The following is a 17,766-nucleotide window of genomic DNA, read 5'->3' as shown; positions in this document are numbered from 1 at the left end:
TTGATCCCTGTATAGCGAACTGCAGAGCCAGAGACCTCAATGGCTCAGCAAGGGGAAGCCATCCAAACTGCCGTCCCTCAAAAGGAAGCGGTTAGAGAGAATGGTCCTGTCCTGGACATACAGGTATGATGCTGCATAAATGTAAATATGCTGAAAGCCATTAGAGCTCAATTAGTAAAACTGCAATATGTCTTCAAATTGAAACAGGTCAGAAATTCATACTGTGGTCCAACGCCGTATGTGTCCGATGAATCTTCAGATCGAACAGACGAAGACGAGGACGACGACTACTATTACTACAATATGGAAATTGAGGTGCAAATGACTCAAGGTTGGTAAGTGGATTGTCTCCATCCATGAGTAAATAATGTCATAGGAAACATTGTTCCATCAAAGCTGCACGCTGCGCACAATAACAAAATCCAGCCTGAAGTAAATCATCATTCCTTTTTTCACAGAACGGCTCCGTGGAAGAAAATGTGCTTATTTTTTTAGAATTTTTATTGCTATAGCTTTTCATTTATTAATAAAAGTGCAAATTGCAAATCCAATGACTTTTGTCTGATTTATACATTGCAATGTTTAACTGGGGGCAAAAAGAGAGATGGTTTAGACATGTCCAGAGGAGACCGGTCGGAGGGTGCTGAGGACGGAAAAGCCAGTGAACAGGGCTTGCACAGACGTGGACATGGAGACAAAAAGACTAATAATATGAAGTGTAAATAATGTTTATGAATCAAAGTATTCTGATTCTGAGATTGTGTCAATAGCAAGAATGTTAAGATTTTTTGAAATAAAAAAGGGAGGCCTCAAGTCGGATTCTAACACATGACCTCCGTGCTGCGGGGCAGACACTATGACCACTGTGCCGCCTGGTGTCAAGGGATACCAGAAAAGTACACACAGTAGCGTGTATTAGGGTACAAGTACAGTGTAAGTACACAAAATAGAATGTATTACAGTACAAGTACACACCGTGGGGTCACTTTCGGGGCACGCAGAAGGTCGTGCCCGGTGTCAACGGATAACTGACAGTACACACAATCACTCCCAGCACACGTGTCATGCGTTTCATGTGAACTTTGAGCAGGCCGGGTCAAAACGACACTTCCAGGCGGTCTGAGGTCAGCGGTGACCCGGAGGCCGGTTGGCACAGGGGGCCCCACTGCCTCATCTTGGTTTCCTATGGAGCGATTGGGCTGAAATTTTAGTATGTTATTCTACTCCTGAGGAAGACTAGGTCTGAGGTGGTTTGACCCCTCTCAGCCTTTTCGTTTGCCCGTGGCGGGGCTTTGCTCTTTCAACTTTTTCATCCCACAGGACCAGCTAAACTCGGCCCCCGTAGCTCCGACCGGGTTCAAAATTTCAGGGAGCCCCCGCCTAATGCCCCTGAACCAGATTGCAGAGTTTGGTGGAGCTGGCCCTTTGCGAAGGGCCCTTCCCGTACTGGACGGGCCGGCGCCAGGCTTCATCACACATGACCCCTGTGGGGTCGGGCCCCCAGCTCCTATTCTGTGTGTTAAAGTGTATTCTTACAAACACTCATACTTCATTTGTGTATAACCAACTGTCTGTAATCTTGCTAGCATAGAATGGTTGTCCAGATTTTGTAGATCGTTCGTGCAGTACCGGACAGCTGTGGACGACCCGTCCTGCATGTGTTCGACCTGTCCAGCCTTTGGATGACCCGCCCTGCTGTGGACCCCTCTTGCTGTTGAGAACCCGTCCAGCCTTGGAGTACCCGTGTAGTTCAATATTCTGTGTATTAAAGTTTATTCTTGCAAACATGTGTACTTCATTTGTGTATAACCAACTGTCTGTAATCTTGCAAGCACAGAATGGTTGTCCAGATTTTGTAGATCGTTCGTGCAGTACCAGACAGCTGTGGACGACCCGTCCTGCATGTGGACGACATGTCCAGCCTTTGGAGGACCCGTGCAGTTCAATATTCTGTGTATTAAAGTTTATTCTTGCAAACACGTGTACTTCATTTGTGTATAACCAACCATCTGTAATCTTGCTAGGATGTAATTATTGTCCAGATTATGGTTGGTAAGTCAAAGTGGTCGCAGGATTTTTACCCTGAAGGGCCCTGGTCCCAGATTTGTACCCTGCAGGGCACGTGTCAGAGAAAACTACCCCGCACGAAATATGACAATAATCCATATTTCTACTGTATGCAGTGACTCCACAATGCTTAGCTAACCCCCCCCCCCGACCGTCAGCTGTTCGCGGGGACGTTGTCCCGAGGGACTGCGCTGGTTTGAAAATATCGTTTTTAATGTGCAAGTACTAGCGAGAACAGATAATGTACAAGATCGTCCTTAACGTGTACTTACGACCGCGGTATTACTGTATTTTTTTTGCTGTTGTGCCAATAAAAAATTATGATTTATGAATATGATCACGTCTCCCGCCTTCATGCATCCACGGCGCTACGATCAGTGTGAGCAGTTGGATCCACCTTATTTACATCAAGGAAATGAGTTAACATATTTTCAATAAAAAAATATTCAAAGTACAGTACAGATGTATTCATAACACGCACGGCGCAACAAGTATTTATGTATTTATTTCCCGTTTTTATGGAAACTAGTTACACATTGTCTACAATGTGTAACTAGTTTCCGTAAAAGCACCAAATGAAGATCAGCAGATAGATTATTAATAAAATCACATTAAACGGTTAGGGGAGTTAGTGTATAATAGTGCTCAATTGCACTTCCTGTGGTGAAGTTGAGTTAATATTTTCATAAAATTTCATAAAAAAAAAATAATGATTCCAATTAGTTAGCATGTTTTGGGTCTGATACTGCAAAGGGGTCTTACGGAGAACACGTGCTTCATATTCATTACTAATACGCATAATAACGCGTAAACAAAGATTCTTGAAAAAGGCCAGACTCAAATGACCCCTGGTGGACCGAATCAGCCACTGTTTTTAAAAGGTGGAAAGTGTCCACAGGAGAAGTGCTCCACATAGACAATGAATGGAGGCAAAAGACACCATAGTCAATGTAGCGAAGTTGAAACACTTTTGGTGTAATTGGACGAGAAAAATAGCACTTTAGCGGTGCAAGTCCCTAACCCTCTAACCCGAACCCAACGGATTGAATGAAGCCGAGTGAACGCTGCCGCTGTTGTGCTGTGGAATGATCGTGTGGAGGGGGCCCAGGACACCAACGACGGTAGCCTGGGCCTTTAACTTCGCGCCTGTCGTTTTTGGATTTGGCATGAATGGGATAAATGGAGGTTTCAAAGCTATGTCTTGTGAGACTGTGCGCTTGTGCAGGTCCGGCTGGATGACAAAACTCTAGAAGCAAACAAACTTTTCTAAACCTGACCTGCCCGTGCCACAAGAGCAGCTTCCCCTCACCCAACATGCCATCCTAGGCTCCAGGGGGAGGAACATTTAAAGAGCATCTGGGCCAATCACCGGGCTTTATCATTTTGGCCAAGATCACACACAGGTGTGGCCACTCCCCTGATTATCTGACACTGAGGTGCCTCTTCCTTATATATATACGTTGTTTTGTCAGTCTTCCCCTTGTATGCCTCTGATGAAGCCACAAGAGTGGCGAAAAGTTGGGAAGTACTTTCAAGTTGCTTTCGAGTCTTCATGATGTTACTGATTTTTTTTGACAAACAGGACACAAATCCTGCTTTTTGTTAAAACTTTTAATCCTTCCGAAAAAAAACTATTAACTCTCAAAAACTCCTTTTGGCACTCTGTTACACTTGACCTTTTAATACATAGGAAAAGACTGGGGCTTCAAAGCAGGTACAAAAACTCCTCAGACGACAGTGAATTCATTGCTTTTGCTGTCGGTGTGAAACTTAAGTTTTGAAGTACATTTGATTTTCTTATGGTTTAAAGCTGCATGTTACTCGCATGAGTGTGGAGTTTCCTTCTTTTAATTTATTTATTCATTCATTCTGATTTTCCTTTTATTCCGCATGTTACTAACATTAGTGTGACACGTGTGGAGCCCCCTCCTTTTTATTTTCTATTTACCGTATTTTCCGGTTTAAAAGTCGCGGTTTTTGTCATAGTTTGGTCGGGGGTGCGACTTATAAATCGGAGCGATTTATATATGTTTTTTTTTACAAAATCTGTGAGCGCAGAGACGGTAGCCTACACATTTCTATAACAGGTGTTACAGGGAACTCTGTGACCCGTCAGAATCTGTCGCGGTTTCTGGAGGCTCATAGTTATCTGTCACACCTGTTATCTAAAAACACCAATTAGAAGGGCTGATCGAGAATGGCGCCGAAAAGAAAGTCATATTCCGCGGCTTACAAGCTTCAGATAGTGAAATATGGAGCCGAAAACGGCAATCGAGCAGCAGAAAGAAAGTTTGGAGTGAGCGAAAAACTTGTAAGGGACTGGCGAAAAGCGGAGGTTATGCTTACTGAAATGAAGAAAACAAAGAAAGCTAATCGCGGGCGACAAGCTAGGTGGCCACAGTTGGAGGAACGAGTTCACGCATGGGTGCTTGAACAACGTGCTTCTGGAAGAGGTTTGTCAACGGTGCAGTTGCGTCTCCGCGCCCAAGTGGTTGCCAGGGAAGTGAATATAAACGGCTTTGCGGGAGGACCTTCTTGGTGTTACCGCTTCATGCAACGCAAACGCCTCTCTATCAGAGCTAGGACGACACTGTCCCAAAAACTGCCAGCGGACTTCCAAGCCAAGGTTGACAGTTTCTGCGCGTTCATTGAAAAGCATGTAAGTGATCACAACGTGACACCGGATCATATTATTAACATGGACGAGGTCCCCCTCACTTTTGACATCCCCATGGGCCGAAGTGTTGCAGAGAAAGGGCAAAAAAGTGTGAATATCGTTACAACTGGTCATGAGAGATCACACTTCACAGTGGTGCTGGCGTGTTGTGGAGACGGATCAAAACTGCCACCGATGGTCATTTTCAAACGAAAAACCATGCCAAAAATCCAATCCTCCTCAGTTGAAATCGCCGTGAACGAGAAAGGGTGGATTGATCAAGAAATGATGAACTTGTGGCTTACAAAGTGCCACAATAAGCGACCGGATGGCTTCTTTAGAGCACGCAAAGCTCTGCTTGTGATGGATAGCATGAGAGCGCACATCACACCACAGTTAAAAAATAAATTAAATTTTTTCAACTCCATACCTGCCATCATCCCTGGAGGCTTAACCAAAATACTCCAGCCACTTGATATCTCCGTGAAGAGGAGCTTTAAGTCAGTTTTGCGTAACCTGTGAGAGCAGTGGATGACGGATGGAGAGCACAGCTTCACGGCAACCGGGAGAATGCGCCATGCAACTTTCCTGGAAGTCATTGAATGGATCGACAAAGCATGGGCTTCAGTGACAACCGCAACCATCCTGTCGGGATTCAGAAAGGCTGGAATAATTGGAACTGCAACTGACGACGAGTCTGATGTAAGCGACGTAGAAGAGGAAGCGGCGTCTTGTCTACCTGCCGAGTTGGGGGAGTTGTTCAAAAGTGACACTGAGGATGAAGATTTCCTTGGATTTCGTGATTCTGAATAAAACCTGATATTTTGGTAAACGTGTTAGCATGTTCTTTGTGCTATATGTTGTTTGGTGTTGGATTTTATCAAATAAATTTTCCCCAAAAATGCGACTTATCCTCCAGTGCGACCTATATATGGTATTTCTTCTTAATTATGCATTTTTTGGCTGGTGCGACCTACAATCCGGAGCGACGTATAATCCAAAAAATACGGTATTTAGATTTCTCTTTTTCATCATTACTTCTTTTTCTTCATTTTTCCATCTTTGGAGTTTCTTGGCCAATGTGAGAGCCTCCAGTCTTGCTAATAGACACACAACGGACGGCCATTCTTTTGATATATATATATATATATATATGTTTTAGTTGGGAGCCGCAATCACTAAATTCCTTTTAAAACCTTTATTAAAAATCTAAGGTATTAAAAATGGAATAATAAGGAATACATCATTTTAAAACCTTTAAGAGCAGGTCTTGAAATTGGTTTTGGAATCTTTATTAAAATAAGGCTCCCAAAATGACAATGTGTTAATGGGTAAAATATCAGGAATTTGTTATCCCCCTCCCCTCTGTGTTTTTTGTTTTTTTTTGTTCTTTGTGCACAACTGCCTTTGGTACATAGACCATGGCCTTTAGAAGGTATAGACGGCATAAGGGACAGAGCGCTGTCCCAGTCCAAGACACCATGGTGCCTCTCGGAGACCAAACATCGGACGATAAATTGGAGAAACGCTATTTTAAACTGTTGCAAGCTGTCCATCATGCTGAAATTATTGAAAAACATCAATTGACTGGCAAATGCCCAATCGGAATGGTGAGACGGGTTACAAAACTGTCCTCCTTCATCAAACCCTCCTCTCCTAATGAGGAAACTCGGGAAAGAGTTAGGCAAAACACCAATCGATGGATGCAGGAAATGACCATCCTTAAACAACATTGTGACAGGGTGATAGCACATGGTATTCGGGATCTCCCCCTGTTTAACCAACTAGCATTAGAGAAGGCTATTGCCTACGGCAAAGTGAGATATAGACATCGACTCACGACAACATCTATTGCAAGTTTAACGTCTCTGGTTAAGGAGTGGACAGATGCCTTGGAGACCAGATCCGAATCCTCTCTGAATTTGGTGGGTGGGGGGGACTGGCCGCGGTTGGAGTCCAGGTCGGGTTACTGGGGGGCCCTGGAGAGAGTGGGGACATCGGTCTGGGTAGATACCCGCAGCCCCATTCTTTACGGGTGGAGTTGAGCAAAGATGCTGTCCAAAACCATCATAGGCCTCGGTTTGACGCTTTGGGTATAGGGGGTCCAGTTTTCTTGCCCTTCTTTTAATCTAGGCACGATAGATGATTCAGCACCAGAGGTACAGCTTGACGAGAATACGGACGTTACACACATTGGAGCAGCTCCATCCAATGTGGTGGTATTCATGTCGGACTCCATCTCTTCCTCTTTGGGGGATGATGGCCCCATAAAGACAACAGGGGATGACCTGGAGGTCAGGGACAGTGATGGGAGTGTGTCTCACTCAGAGGGGACCTCCCCTGTCCCATTGAATACACATTCATCCCTCTCCTGGGGCAGTCTCCAAGATCCTCCGACTGGAACCAACCCGCCACCCAATGACCGCTAAAAAAATAAAACATTGGGCATTGGAAGTGAGGGAGCCGGTCTTGATATTGGGGGAATCTAACTTGTCCAGAATTCCCTCTCATGGCTATCCAGTGGTCCAAATTGACAGCTTTCCTGAAGGCCAAATACACCATCTGAAGGGTGTTCTGGAGAAGTTGAAGCCCCATGCCTCCACTCAAAGTGGTGCTCTCGGTGGGTCTCAATAACTGCCTGAGAGAAAACATGTTTGAGACCGTCAAAAAACAGTCCAACAGCTGGTTGCTTTGACGCAAAGGGTTTTTCCCACTGCGCAGGTCTTTGTGCCTTTGATCCAGCACTCAAACAGACTCCCAAGCACTGATAGAGCAGACCAATCTCTTTCCGGTGCAACAGTTTTGAACGTTGCATCTACTGGAGGCGCACCTCTTTAATGTAAGCCGTCATGACCCGGTGCATTGGACAGACAGGACGGCATCTGGTATCTTGGACTCATGGATGAGACACCTAAACTAACAGTGGGGGGACCGACATCGCACACCCCCACACATTCTAATATACCGTATTTTTTGGATTATACGTCGCTCCGGATTGTAGGTCACACCAGCCAAAAAATGCATAATTAAGAAGAAAAAAACATATATAGGTCGCACTGGAGGATAAGTCGCATTTTTGGGGAAAATTTATTTGATAAAATCCAACACCAAACAACATATAGCACAAAGAACATGCTAACAAGTTTACCAAAATATCAGGTTTTACTCCGAATCACGAAATCCAAGGAAATCTTCATCCTCGGTGTCACTTTTGAACAGCTCCCCCAACTCGGCAGGTAGACAAGACGCCGCTTCCTCTTCTACGTCGCTTACATCAGACTCGTCGTCAGTTGCAGTTCCAATTATTCCAGCCTTTCTGAATCCCGACAGGATGGTTACGGTTGTCACTGAAGCCCATGCTTTGTCGATCCATTCAATGACTTCCAGGAAAGTTGCATGGCGCATTCTCCCGGTTGCCGTGAAGCTGTGCTCTCCATCCGTCATCCACTGCTCCCACAGGTTACGCAAAACTGACTTAAAGCTCCTATTCACGGAGATATCAAGTGGCTGGAGTATTTTGGTTAAGCCTCCAGGGATGATGGCAGGTATGGAGTTGAAAAATTTTAATTTATTTTTTAACTGTGGTGTGATGTGCGCTCTCATGCTATCCATCACAAGCAGAGCTTTGCGTGCTCTAAAGAAGCCATCCGGTCGCTTATTGTAGCACTTTGTAAGCCACAAGTTCATCATTTCTTGATCAATCCACCCTTTCTCGTTCACGGCGACTTCAACTGAGGAGGATTGGATTTTTGGCATGGTTTTTCGTTTGAAAATGACCATCGGTGGCAGTTTTGATCCGTCTCCACAACATGCCAGCACCACTGTGAAGTGTGATCTCTCATGACCAGTTGTAACGATATTCACACTTTTTTGCCCTTTCTCTGCAACACTTCGGCCCATGGGGATGTCAAAAGTGAGGGGGACCTCGTCCATGTTAATAATATGATCCGGTGTCACGTTGTGATCACTTACATGCTTTTCAATGAACGCGCGGAAACTGTCAACCTTGGCTTGGAAGTCCGCTGGCAGTTTTTGGGACAGTGTCGTCTTGCTCTGATAGAGAGGCGTTTGCTTTGCATGAAGCGGTAACACCAAGAAGGTCCTCCTGCAAAGCCGTTTATATTCACCTCCCTGGCAACCACCTGGGCGTGGAGACGCAACTGCACCGTTGACAAACCTCTCCCAGCAGCACGTTGTTCAAGCACCCATGCGTGAACTCGTTCCTCCAACTGCGGCCACCTAGCTTGTCGCCCGCGATTAGCTTTCTTTGTTTTCTTCATTTCAGTAAGCGTAACCTCCGCTTTTTGCCAGTCCCTTACAAGTTTTTCGCTCACTCCAAACTTTCTTTCTGCTGCTCGATTGCCGTTTTCGGCTCCATATTTCACTATCTGAAGCTTGTAAGCCGCGGAATATGACTTTCTTTTCAGCGCCATTTTCAATCAGCCCTTCTAATTGGTGTTTTTAGATAACAGGTGTGACAGATAACTCTGAACCTCCAGAAACCGCGACAGATTCTGACGGGTCACAGAGTTCCCTGTAACACCTGTTATAGAAATGTGTAGGCTACTGTCTCTGCGCTCACAGATTTTGTAAAAAAAAGCATATATAAGTCGCTCCGATTTATAAGTCGCACCCCCGACCAAACTATGAAAAAAACCGCGACTTATAATCCGGAAAATACGGTAATTAATTTATCTCTCACTTATGAGTTGAATGAGGCAGAATACGCTCTTTTAGAGAAGGGCCTCTTTTTTTGTTCCGACGCCACTAAAGGTGGATAAAAATGAATTGAGGAGAGACCTACATGAATACCATAGACGTCTGAAATTATTGAACCATTTTAATCTAGAACCATCTTAATAGACAAGGGCTCAAATATAGTCATTTTGGATCGTTCCCAGTATCTCAGAGGCCTGGAGAGAGCTAAACGACGCGTCTCATTACAGGCCCCTGACGCACTCGGTACAGCTGGAGACACAGAAGGACATCAGGAGAATTGTGGCCCGCTTGTACGAGGAAAAATACATCTCGGCCAAACAAAAGTACCATCTGTTTGGTCCGGATCTCCCCCGACCACGGAAGTTCTATCTCCTCCCTAAAATCCACAAGGACCCTAATACTTGGACGGTCCCACACGGGATTCCTCCTGGCTGACCAATTGTGTCGGATTGCGGGAGTGAGTCATATGAAGTTGCAAAATTCATTGACTATTTTTTGAAACCCTTGTCTCATAAACATCCAAGCTATGTAAAAGATACATATGAATTTGTTAATACAATCCAAACAATGCATATGCCACCTGGAGCACACTCAGTTGGGTCTCAAATCAATACGGCAGATCTTTGAAAAATATCCAGATGCAACCAGACCGGATGCGGACCTCCCGTCACTCTTGGAACAAAGCGTGAGGATGTTCAGTTGGCCACAGGAGTACTCTTTAAAGCCTTGAGGGACAGAGGTTACAGCAGAACCTTTCTTCGGACGATTAAAGCGGAGGCGCAATGTGAACTTCTGAATAGATGGGATGATAGCACCAGAGTGGACAAAAATGAAAACATTGTCCCCCTGGTGACTTTTTTCTCCCCAGCCTCCGTCAAATTAAATACAGTTGCAAAAAACACTTTAAAAGCCTACAGGATGCTACAGACCTCTGACAGGATACCGAGTTACATCAGCGTTTAAACGGAACAAAAATTTGAGTGACTTATTGGTGCACGCCTCTTTGAAAACAATAAACATATAAAAACAACTAAACAATGCACACTTCCGATCCATAAGCTACATCAATAACCGTTACATGGACTCAGGGGCTCCTGTTTGGCAGAGGTTCCAGCTGGAGTCCTCAAACCTGGTCTATGTAGTCGAATGTAGTTTTTGCAAAAAAATATACGTAGGGCAGACAAAAAACCAACTGAAAGTCCGTCTGCAACAACATCTCAACCACGTGGATCAGCAGGATAAAGCAACAGAACTCTATGTGCATTTTAATTTACATGGGCGACAGAATCTGGTCGTTGCAGGCCTGGAGTCAGGAACAACTTGGTCGACAGCGCAGAGGATGGCAGCAGAAAGGCGTTGGATAAGGAAACTAAAAACCCAGGCGCCCAACGGATTGAATGAAGCCGAGTGAACGCTGCCGCTGTTGTGCTGTGGAATGATCATGTGGAGGGGGCCCAGGATACCATCGATGGTAGCCTGGGCCTTTAACTTCGAGCCTGTCATTTTTGGATTTGGCATGGATGGGATAAATGGGGTTTTCAAAGCTATGTCTTATGAGCCTGTGCTCTTGTGCAGGTCCGGCTGGACGACAAAACTCTAAAACAAACAAACGTTTCTAACCCTAACCCGAACCCATTCTGGGTAACGGTGTACTTAGATAGCCGTAGCGACTTCCGTTGTAAACAAGCCATCGCTCGTCAAAACGGAGCTTTTATTGTTAGATTTTCTGAATTATCTTGATAATAAAGACGGTCCCTGTGTGTGTGTGTGTGTGTGTGTGTGTGTTGACTATACAGAAAACATAGTATTTATAGATTTGTCACAACTAATGGACAATCAGTCGTCAAGTGCTGAATTCCATGATCGCATTCATCCCAGGTTGACTTTTTTTTTAAATACAACATTCTGACCAATTGTAAAAGCTCGCAGCGCCTGGTATTCCAAGTTAGTCTCCTGTACATGTACTAACCAGGCCCTTGCCTGCTTGGCTTCCAAGATCTGATGAGATTGGGCTTTTTTTTTTATCGTTATCAAAATTTCATATTTACATTTGTACAATATATACAGTGATAAAAAGATTGTGTAAGCACTTCATCGCGTACTCCAAACCGGCACCGAAATCATAAAATCATAAACACAGCAAAACATAAGGGTGAGTAGGCACGAGGCCCCTCACCAAATCATAAACTCAGGAAACATAATGGTGGACGTCTGTCCACCTCCCACCAAATCAAAACAAATCAATAAAACCTAACATCAGCAATTCATTCAAAATTAAATTTTAGTTCATCACCGTGTCCTCACAGTCCTCCTCACCATGTTCATAAACAGCTTCCAGACGTCCGTTACATTATTTTTGTAGTGGGCCAGATTCCTCCTGAATTTTACCGCATACCTCGCATGGCTCAGGACCAGGTTTAACAGATTGATGTTCTCCCCCTTCTTCTTCCCAGTCACTCCAAACAGCCACAACGCCTTCCACTCCATCTCCACCACATACCGTCCTCTCCAGCATCTGTCAATCATCTCCCTCATCCTCTCAAAATACCCCTGAAGCTCTCTACATTCAACAAACTCATGCATACACGTTTCTACACTCACGCTACACACATCACATTCTTTCTTCACATTCGCATCAAACCTACTAATTAATAAATTATTGAACACCCTCTTGTGACGTAAAAGAAAATCAAAATCCTCACATTCATGGCTGTTCCATTTCACCCTCAGGTTCTTCCATATTGTTTCCACTCTCACTTCGTTCACTACTCTCACCCACACTCTCTCCGCAGCCGGTCTCCTCACCTCATTGGCCCTCAAGCATTTATACACCATTCTTGTCTTGACATTCTCCAGCCTCACCCTCCGTTCACCCTCACCCACATACATCTCGATCTCTCCTTCACACGCTCCGGCCTCCTCCTCAATCATTCTCATCCATTCGCACGGCATTCCACTCTTCATTCTCTCCATCACTCCTTCCGCCGTGCCCCGCCAAATCTCTCCCTCCCTTTCCCTCACCTCATCCACTATCACCTGTGCCCTCATGAACCCCGGTACATGTTCATAGACTATATCCCTGATCTTCCTAAACCCCGCCTTCCACATGACCCTGTTGTACATTGTGTTCCCCTCGTGTGTTATTTGTGGGTTAAAGAACAGTGGTTGCTCCCATACTTGCTTCACATTCGCACACTCATACTTCACAAACTCTCCCCATGCTGCCAGTACTTCCTTATAAAACTCGCTCACTCCATCCATCCTTGCCTTTTTCATCGCCATGTACACTCCGCTCTCGCCGCACCCCCCGCATTTATTTATGGCCTCCCTTAGAAAAACCTTCCACCCATGGTCCCTACTCTTATCCAAATATCTAATCACCGTTTTAACTCTCAGTGCCTTCACCTTATCCCGTAGATTAATCAGCTTCAATCCCCCGTCCTCATACTCGTTCTCCGGTACCTCTCTAGCTATCCTGGCTCCCTTCCATCCTGTGAAGTTGCTTAAACAGATCGTTCCATATATTTGTGTATTTCTCAGAACATCTGTGTATAATCCTCTTTAATGCTCAAACCCCCCCTGTGTCGTTTTTCTTCTGCCATGTGACTAACTGCTGAGTTAGTGACAATCGGAGATCTGTTATATGCTGACTAGACTGAAGAAGGGAACGCTTCGTATTGTTTCGAAGAGCTATCTGCCCAAGGTTGGAGTCTTCATGTCTGGGTGATTTGCGCACGTACACATTCTTATCTGCAGCCTGAGTGGAGACAAAGTGTATTCCTGATTCTTCAGTAGCCTATGTTTGTCAAATCATTCTTCGCCTGGTGCTTATCAATAACACACCAATCAGTAGAAGTTAGGACAGAGCCACTCTGTTCTTCTTGACCTTACTCATGATATTCATGTGTATGCGTAACGCTTATAAACTGTGCGATGACCAGGAGGAGGTGGAGTGTGTTGGTGAGCCGAACGCAGCTAACTACTCCGTCTCTCCATCCCTCCCGGCCGACAGCTGTCTTTAATAAATCTAATAATTACAGTTCTGCCTCGTTTCGTCTCTTCGGTGCAAGGCCTCTTTGGGTTTATTCATTTTAGACCCAACACATCCCCACAGAAAATCTTTGACCAGCCCATCCGCCTCTCTCATCACCCTCTTCGGCACATCCAACACAGTCATCGCATACACAAATTTACTCAACGCATTCACAACAACCACTTTCCCCCTCAGTTTCAACCCTCTCCTCTTCCAGAGCCCTAACGCTCTCCTAATGCTGTTTACTATCCCCTCGTACTGCATATCTCTCCCTACTCTATCTTCTATCCCTAGGTTGATCCCTAACACCCTGAAGTAATCCTTCCTCTCTATCAGCCCTATGTCCACCCTCCCTATCCTGTCTGCTCCTACATACATTATTTCTGACTTCTCAATATTGAGCCTAGCCCCCGACGCCCTGCCATACAGTTCTACACTCCCCAGCACCTCTACCACGCGCTCCCTGTCCCTCACTGTAACCATCGTGTCGTCTGCATACTGGTACAATAAACTAATCTGTCCTCCTGGCACCTCTACACCCCTAATCTTGTCATTGTGCTGCATCAGCGCCACTAACGGTTCTGCCGACAATGCGTACAGCACAGCCGATAGCGGGCAGCCTTGCCTAACTGACCTCTCCAACCTAAATGTGCTTGTGACTATACCGTTAATCTTCACACCGCTCACTGCCCTGTCGTACATCCTCCTTATCCATCCTATCATCCTATGCCCAACGCCTACTCTATCTAGCACCCTGTACAAATATGTGTGATCTACTCTATCAAATGCTTTGTTTAAATCTAAACTCAGTACTATCCCTCCTTTGTCCCTCTTCATGTAGTCTATGGTGTCCCTGATGCTGCTGATCGTGTCTGCCATATCCCTACTCGGTAAGCTATATGCCTGTGTGCTCCCCACCACTGTCCCTATCACCTCCTTTATCCTGCTCGCTAGAACCCTCGCTAATATCTTGTAATCCCCATTTAACATGCTGAGTTGCCTGTAGTTCTCTAACCTGTCCCTACTCCCTTTCTTATAAATGATCGTCATTAACCCTACCCTGTCGTCATACTTGGTGGCATCTCTCCCTGCTCCTCTATCCTCCTGAACAATCTATCTAGCACTGGCACTAATTCCTCCCTGAATTCTATATAAAATTCCCCTATTATTCCATCTATCCCTGGACTCTTATTCCTCCCCAAACCTGCTATCGCTGCCTCTATCTCTCCTGTCCCTATCTCTCCCTCACACAATTCCCTATGATCTTCACTCAGCCTAACCTTCACCTGCTCCCGTACCTGTTCCATGCTTGCCTCATCTGCCTCTTCTTTCCTGAACAATTCCCTATAAAATTCCTCAACCCTTTCAGCTATCCCTACAAAGTCTGTTATTTACTCCCCCTCCTTTCCCTCAACCTGTTCTATGTAATTTCTCTTCTGTCTCGTCCTTTCCATCCCCAAAAAGTACCCTGTTGCCCTCTCTCCCTCAATTATGTGTTTCGCCCTACTCCTCACCATGGCTCCCAAACATTTCCTCCGTTCCATCTCCTTCAGTTCACTTTTGATCCTCACATACTCCCCTACATCTCGCCCTATCTCTGTCTGCTCTCTCCATCTCCCTAATCAGTTCGTCCTTTAATCTCCTTTCCCTCCCTCTCTCTAGCCTGTTCTTATCCCTGTTATAACCAATGCTGATCTTCTTTATCTCCTCCTTCAGTCTCTCCCACCACCTCCCCACATCCTCCTCGTACATCTTCTCACTCTTTCTCAAACGTATACATCCTCTCACATGCTCCTTATACTCATCTTTCAGCATCGTTCCATTCATACACCCCCCGCGTGTTGAATTTGTAGAATATGGCAGCGATCTCACTTCCTCGGTGAACCTGACCTGGAGGAAGAGTGTGCCGTCCACCACCTCCGTTCCCGGCCACATCCTCCGCTTGATCGCGGACACCGGGTTCACCCCCCGCTCGGTCAGCTTGTCCCGTATTTGCTGGTCCGTGACGTACACCGGTAGGTTCAGAAAGGACACCACCATCTCGCTGCTGTTGATCTCCTGTCCCGTCACCGTCGCGCTGCCGCACATGATCCCATCCATTAAACAGTTCTTACCCTCCACCGTCGCCATCGTGAGCTCAAACTTTTCAGGCCCCCTCTGCCGACACCTCGCACTCACTGCTCACTGTCTTCAGTAAGTCCATCACCGTGACACCCTCCTCTCCCTCCACAATCACGAGCACCGTCAGTTCTCTGTGAAATCGCTCCTTACCAGCTGTTTGTCCATTACGCGTGCTATTGTCTGCGTTTCGGTTGTCACCCATGTTTCAGTCCGTGTTGTAACCACCCCTAACACCAGCTGGTGCCAGGGGGGGCGAAAACAAAAAAATCCGCTGTAAATCCAGAAAAGTGCGCCAAAAATGAGGAAACTCAGGTGACCCAGCGCCCCGTCACTCCGCTCGCTCGCACACACTCACACCCCCTATGCTGCGCATGCGCACTCGGGCATTCTCAGCCAGGTATGGCCGTGAGCTGGAGGACTATACAGAAAACATAGTATTTATAGATTTGTCACAATTTTCACAACTTCTGCAAGAAATACGACCTTTTTTTGACCAGACAACTAGTGTACGATCAGTCGTCAAGTGCTGAATTCCATGATCGCATTCATTCCAGGTTGATTTGTTCTTCAAATACAAAATTCCGACTAATTGTAAAAGCTCACAGGACCTGGTATTCCAAGTGAGTCTCCTGTACATGTACTAACCAGGCCCTTGCCTGATTGGCTTCCAAGATCTGATGAGATTGGGCATTCTCAGCCAGGTAGGGCCGTGAGCTGGAGGACTATACATAAAACATAGTATTTATAGATATAGCTCTCCGTCCGGTACCCCCATGGAGCCAACCCAGAAACCTCCGTGATCCCGCCTCGCAAAGCGCTTGGGGTCCGAGGCCGGAGGAGGGCGCGTGAGAGAGGACCCCGCCTCGCAAAGCGCTCTCCGTCCGGGACCTCCATGGAGCCAAAGCGCTCTCCGTCCGGGACTCCCATGGAACCAACCCGCTGTCCGAAAGAGCCGCTCAGGGTCCGAGGCCGGAGGAGGGCACGTCAGAGAGGACCCCGCCTCGCAAAGCGCTCTCCGTCCGGGACCCCCATGGCGCCAACCCACAAACCTCCTTGATCCGGTGGCCCCCAGCCATCGTCAGTGATCTGCAACCATCAATCAACATTCACATTGTAAATTCTGATTTGGTGGATCTGTCATCATTCGCTCTCTGTCCGTGACCCCCATGGAGCCAATCCGCTGTCCGAAGGAGCCGCTCGGGGTCCGAGGCCGGAGGAGAGCGCGTCAGGAAAAACCTCAGACATTGCATGTCCTTTAGTCAGCATCTGCCAGCAGAAGCTTGTTCTGACAGTTTCAACTTGTTTTCAGGTCATTTGGATGATTTCAGTCTGAACACTGCAGTAACATGTCCTTTTGTAAGACTCTGCCAGAAGATTTTGATTTTAACGGAGAGACAGTCCGCCTCCGTGGAGCAAGCGGGCAGCAAAACAACAACAAACGGAATGTATCGAGTTTACGCCACCGACCTTAAAAACAGACGAGGACGAATCGTTTCCGTATCAGGCCGGAGTGAAAAAATTAATATATTACTTTTGAAATAAAAGTAAATGTGACAAAGTAAAAATGAAAGAGTAATTCGTTACACTACTCGTTACTGGTAAAAAGTAATAATAATGAATAAATAAATAAATAATTTTAAAAATAATTAATTAATTTAAAGTTATATTGCACCAGATCAGAACAGACAGTTGTCTCACTTTATATGTATAGGCAGCCCTTCTGCAAGAGGAGAAGGTTGTTCTGTCAGTTTCAACTTGTTTTCAGGTCATTTTGTTGATTCCAGTCTGAAATCTGCAGTAACATGTCTTTTTGTCAGGCTCTGCCAGAAGAAGCTTGTTCTGACAGTTTCAACTTGTTTGCAGGTCATTTTTCTTCTTTCAGTCTGAACAATGCAGTAACATGTCCTTTTGTCAGCATCTGCCAGAAGAAGCTTGTTCTGACAGTTTCAACTTGTTTACAGGTCATTTGGCTGATTTCAGTCTGAACACTGCAGTAGCATGTCCTTTTGTTAGGCTCTGCCAGAAGAAGCTTGTTCTGACAGTTTCAACTTGTTTGCAGGTCATTTTTCTTCTTTCAGTCTGAACACTGCAGCAACATGTCCTTTTGTCAGGCTCTGCCGGAAGAAGCTTGTTCTGACAGTTTCAACGTGTTCTGAGGTCATTTTTCTTC

The 17,766-nt window shown here is 45.7% G+C and overlaps 1 pseudogene; it reads right to left on the bottom strand.

Annotated features, from left to right (window-relative positions):
* Positions 1–16,192: 16,192 nt before the first annotated feature.
* Positions 16,193–16,311, bottom strand: LOC137900931 (5S ribosomal RNA; annotated as a pseudogene).
* Positions 16,312–17,766: the final 1,455 nt, after the last annotated feature.

Source organism: Brachionichthys hirsutus, chromosome 10 (assembly GCF_040956055.1).
Source record: "Brachionichthys hirsutus isolate HB-005 chromosome 10, CSIRO-AGI_Bhir_v1, whole genome shotgun sequence".
In the NCBI taxonomy this organism is placed as follows: domain Eukaryota; kingdom Metazoa; phylum Chordata; class Actinopteri; order Lophiiformes; family Brachionichthyidae; genus Brachionichthys; species Brachionichthys hirsutus.
This window is presented reverse-complemented; position numbering and strand designations above follow the sequence as displayed.